This window comes from Mandrillus leucophaeus, unplaced genomic scaffold (assembly GCF_000951045.1).
Source record: "Mandrillus leucophaeus isolate KB7577 unplaced genomic scaffold, Mleu.le_1.0 Scaffold209, whole genome shotgun sequence".
Classification (NCBI taxonomy): Eukaryota; Metazoa; Chordata; class Mammalia; order Primates; family Cercopithecidae; genus Mandrillus; species Mandrillus leucophaeus.
Genome location: NW_012102132.1, coordinates 4,607,071 through 4,613,070, shown reverse-complemented (window position 1 = coordinate 4,613,070; position 6,000 = coordinate 4,607,071).

Below are 6,000 nucleotides of genomic sequence, written 5' to 3'. Positions count from 1 at the left end.
CCCTTTATCGAGTTGAGGAAGTCCCCTTCTATTTCTAGTTTCCCAAGAGTTATTTATTTATTTATTTATTTATTTATCAGAAACGTGTTGACTTACGTCAAGTGAATTTTATTTCTATATAAATGATCATGTGGTTTCATTTAGTTTTTAGTTTGTTTGTATGGTGAAGTTTGTAAGTTTGTTTGCGTTTTCAAATGTTAAACCAAAAGTAAATTCCTGGGATAAACTTCACTTTGTCATAATGTATTGTCCTCTTTATAAATTTTTAGTAAAATTTTGCTAATAAATTTCGTATTTATGTTAATGCAATATGAGAGATATTCGTCTGTAGTTTTCTTTTCTTGTAGTGTTTGTCTGGCTCTGGTGTGAGTGTAATATTGGCCTCATGGAATCAGTTAGAAAGTAGTCCTTCCTCTTCAATTTCTGTGAAGAGTTGTATAAAATTAGTACTATTTCTTTCTTATATATTTGGCAGAATTTATCAGTGAAGCCATCCAGGTCAGGAGTTCTCTTCATGGGAAGGTATTAAATTCCAAATTCAATTTTCTTAATAGTTAAGCCTATTCAGGTTCTCTATGTCTTCTTGAGTAAGTTTTTGTGGTTTGTGTCTTTCAATAAATATTTCCATTTCATCTACGTTGACATTATTAGCATAGAGTTATTCATAATATTCCCTTCTTCCCTTTGTAATATATACAGGATCTGCAATATTACCTTTCTCATTGCTGATGTTGGTAATCTGTCTCGTGTCTCTCTTTTTCCTGAACAGTCTGCCTAGAGGTTTATCAATTTTATCTTTTGTTTTTCAAAGAAAGAACTCTTGATTTTATCGATTTTGTTTTCTTTTTAGTTGATAAAAATTTTGATTTTTATTATCTCCTTTCTTATGCTTATTTCGCTCTGCTTCTTCTTCTTTTTTTTTTTTTTTTGACAGTGGAAGCTGAGGTCATTGATTTGAGACCTTCTTTTCTAATATATGAATTTCATGCTATAAATTTCCCCCTAAGTACTGCTTTGGCAGCAGGCCATAAATTCTATGTTATGTTTTCATTTTTGTCTAGTGTAAAATATCTCATAATTTCTCTTTTTATTTCTTATTTAATTCATGTGTTATTTAGAAGTGTGTTACACTAGTTTTCAAATACTTTGAGATTTTACAAATATCATTTTGTTATTGATTTTTAATTTAATTCTATTTTTGTTAGAGAACTTAATTTGTATGACTTATAATACTTTTAAATGTATTGATACTTGTGTTATATCCCTGAATATGGTCCAGCATGATAAATGTTTCTTGCTTACTTGAAAGAGAGGTTTTTTGATGTTCTTATTGAGTGGGTTGTTATATAAATGTCAATCAGATAAAGTTGTTTGATAGTGTTGTTCAAGTCTTCTATACTCATGCTGCTTTTCTGCCTACTTGTTCTATCAATCATTAGGAGAGAACTATTAAAATCCTCAATTATAATTGTATATTTGTCTATTTCTCCTTACAGTTCTATTGGTTTTTGCTTCATGAACTTTAAAATTCTTGGCCAGGCACGGTGGTTTATGCCTGTAATCCCAGCACTTTGGGAGGCCAAGGCAGACGGATCACCTGAGGTCAGGAGTTCAAGAGCAGCCTGGCCAACTTGGTGAGACCCTGTGTCTACTAAAAATATATTAAAAAATTAGCCAGGTATAGTGGTGGGTGCCTGTAATCCTAGCTACTTAGGAAGCTGAGGCAGGAGAATTGCTTGAATCCAGAGGCGGACGTTGCATGAGACGAGATCGTGTCACTGCACTCCAGCCTGGGCAACAGAGCAAGACTCCGTCTCAAAGCAAACAAACAAACTCTTTTATTTGGGTTAATGAACTTTTAGGATCAGTATGTTCTCCTAATGAATTAACACTGTTTTCATTATAAAATGATCTTCTCTATCCCTGGTAATACTCCTTGCTCTAAAATCAACTTTATTCTCATACGGCCATTAAAGCTTTCTTTTGAATAATGTGTTAGCATAATGTTCTTTCATTATCCTTTTCCTTTTAACTGATTTGTATCATGATATTTAAATTGTGTTTCTGGTTGGTGGTGTACAAGTGAGTCTTGTTCTCTTTTTACAATCTGACAATGTGCCTTTTACTGGAATCTTTAGAGCATTTACATTTAATGTGATTGTTGATGTTCTTTGGTTTGCATCTACCATCTTGCTATTTGCTTCCTATTTGTTCCATCTGCTTTTTATTCCCTTTTTCCCTCTTTTTCTTCCTTCTTTTTATTATTTTTACATTTTATTTTATATCCTTTGTTGACTTATTAGCTATAATTTTATCTTATTGTTTTATGATTACATTAGTGTTTATACTATGCATCTTCGACTTATCACAGTCTACCTTCAAGTGATACTATATCATTTCACATATAGAATAAAAATTTTGCAATAGTGTGGTTCCATTTTTCTCCTATCATCTTTTATGTTATGGTTGTCATACATTTTACTTATACATATGTTATAAACTCCATAATACATTCAGTTTGTTTGTTGGTTGGTTTTGTTGTTTAAATAGTCAATTATCTTTTCAAGATATTTAAATTATGAACAAAATTTTTATAAATTTACCCATATAGTTACCACATTACCATGTCTAGTGCTCTGCATTCCTTTGCATAGATACATATTTCCTTCTAGTATCATTTTTTTTTTCTGCTTGAAGGACTTTAATATTTCTTACACTGTGGGTCTGATGTTGATGAATTCTTCTAATATTAAGTCAGAAAAAGCCTTTCTTTGCCTTCATTTTTGAAAGTTCGTTTTGACCAAGTGTAGAATTAGAGTTTGACAGTTTATTATTTTCCAGTACTTTAAAGATGTTGCTCCACTGTCCTCAAGTTTGCATTGTTTCTGACAAGAAATGTGATGTCATTTGGATATTTATTACTCTGTATTTATCTTATTTTTTCTGAGTGCTTTACAATTTTTTGCTTTATTAATGGCTTTGACTAATTTGATTATGATGTACCTGGGAATAGTTTCCTTACCTTTTTTTTGTGTTTGGGGTTCTTTGAGCCTCTTAAATCTCTGCATTTATAGTTTTCATTACATTTGGAAAACTCACTTATTATTTCTTCAAAAACTTTTCCTATTCTCTCCTTTCTTCTCTTTTAGGGGCTTCAGTAACATATCTCTTATGTTGCTTGAAATCCCACAGCTCACTGAATCTCTCTTCCTTTCTTCCTTTCCTTTCCTTTTTTTTCTTGAATCTTTTTTCTCTATGCTTTACATTTTGGACTGTTTCTGTTGCTATGTTCTGAAGTTCACTAATTTTTACTTATGCCATTTCTAATCTTCCGATAATTTCATTCAGTGTATGTATTTCATCTCAGACATCATAATTTTCATGGCACTTTCTATGTTTTCTCATGCATTATTTATATCTTCTATGTTTCTACTTAACATTTTGAACATATAGAATGCAGCAATAATAACTATTTTAGAGTCTGCTGATTCTAACATCTGTGTCAGGTCTGGGTTAGATTTGATCAATTGATTGTCCTCATTCTGAATGTTTCTTCCTGCTTTTTTTCATGCTTTATTTTTTCTTTGATTTGATACCAGTTATAATAAGCTTTACTTTACTGGGTTTTGGATTTTTAAGAAATTTTTATTTTAAGTTCAGGGGTACAAGTGCAGGTTTGTCACATAGGTAAACATGTGTCATGGGGATTTGTTGTACAGATTATTTCATCACCCAGGCGTTAAGCCTAGTACCCATTAGTTATTTTTCCTGATCCCCTCTCTCCTCCTACCCTCCACACTCCAACAGGCCCAGTGTGTGTTGTTCCCCACAATGTGTCCATGTGTTCTCACCATTTAGCTCCCACTTATAAGTAAGTACATGTGGTATTTGGTTTTTCTGTTCCTGCATTAGTTTGCTAAGGATAATGACCCGCAGCTCCATCCATGTCCATGCGAAGGACATGATCTCATTCTTTTTTATGGTTGCACAGTATTCCATGGTGTATATGTACCACACGCTCTTTAGGGTTCTGGATATTTTTGTATTCCTATGTGTTCTTAAGCTTTATTCAGGGATACAATTAGGTTATTTGGAAACAGTTCAGTCTTTTCAGGTAGCACTTTCAGGATTTGTTAGATAAGTCTGGTGTGGTATTCTATCAGAGCTAATTATTCCCCACCACTGAGACAAGAACATCCTGAGTACTGTACCCAGTGCCCCATGAGTTGTGACTTTTTCAGCCTGGTTGGTGATAACACACTATTCTTGGCTCAGTGTGAATGCCAGGCACTGCTATCTGTAATTCTATCTATAGGTATTTCCCTAGCCTCAGGTGATTTATCTATACATGTACTTTGATCAATACTGTACTAAGCACTTGAACAGAATGCTCTGAAAATCTTCAGGTCCCTCTCTCTACGCACCTCTCTCCTCTCTGGTACTCTGTCCAGCTATCTCCAGTTGCCTTGATTTCCCCAGACATTCAGCTCTGTCTCAACTCAGTGAGACCATTAGGTTTGTTTAGGTTCCTTTTTCTGCACCACAGCATGTAAACTCTCTCAAGTTGTAGCAATCAAAAGTTTTACTTCATTTGTTTCCATCTCTTGGGACTCGCTATCTTTCATAGTCTGATTTCCAGTTACTTGAACATAGTTGTTTCCATACTTTGTTTCATTTCTGTGGTTGTTTCAGGTGGGAATATAAATCTGGTCTCTCTTACTCTATCCTGCCCAGAAGTGGAAATATGATCCTTCCATTATAAAATAAAGAATGGTCCTAAGATTTGAGAACTCCAAAAGGACTTAGTGTTACAGTAAGTGGTAAAAGTAGAATTTATATCAATTGCTTTTATTCTTGCTTCAAAAACATGATCTTGGAAATACCTATACAGCTGGAAAATCTACAGGTCTTTTTTTTCCAGTCTACAGATTGTTTACAATTGTTCATTTTATGTGTAGCCCTTATTTTTTTCTTTAAGGAATAAAGGTGAACAACTATTTGGAATTGTTTATCTACTTGCTATCTCTCTTTTGAGAGAGAATAATGTTCTCAAGAGCTCCATTCTCTGATGCCTGCAGTATGTTATGAATCAGTAGAGAATCCTTCTGTCTGTGCTTGAGTCTTGAGTTAAGTGCTCAGCTTTCTCTCTTACCTCTTAGGCCCACTTATAAGTCACACCCTGTGTTAGTCTGTTTTGCACGGCTGTAACAGAATACCATAGACTAGGTAATTTCTAATAAACAGAAATTTATTTCTCACAGTTATGGAAGCTAGTAAGTCTAAGATCAAGGTGCCAGCATCTTGAAAGGGCCTTCTTGCTGCATCATGATGGAAGCCATCACACGGTGAAAGGACAAACATAAGGAGAAAAAGAGTGCAAGAGTGGGCAAATCCACTCCTGTGACAATGAACCCACTCCTGTGATAATATCATTAATTTATTCACTCTGACTTCAGAACCTAATCACCTCTCGTTAGGCCTCATCTCACAACATTGTTGCTTTGGGGATTAAGTTTCCAACATATGCTTTTTGCAGGACAAATTCTAACCATAGCATACTCTCTCCCAGTTCAGGCCCTTTGCTTGTTTCTTCCTCTGGTAGAGTACTCCTCTGTTATTCTTCTCTAGCAAATTCCACCCATCATCTCAATTCCATTTTTAAGCTCCATTTCTACAGGAAAACCTTCCCCATCTGTCTAATTTCCTGCTCTATAAAATCATGCTAGCTTTGTTTGGACAAGATACTCACGAGGTCCTTTCCATCACTGAAGTAAGTTTTGTGGAACTAAGATTACTCTCTCCCATCCCTAAATTACAGTATCTGGCATTAACTGACCCTGAATTATATTCTAAAATTGGAACATATACTTTCTTCACTCTGTCTGACAAGCTGCCCATCATCAGTAAGTTGAAAATATATCATGTTGAACAAATAGATGAATGACATTTTTTTCCTAGTGATTTAATGCACGTATTTTTTTTTCCTTTTTTGTTCAAAAA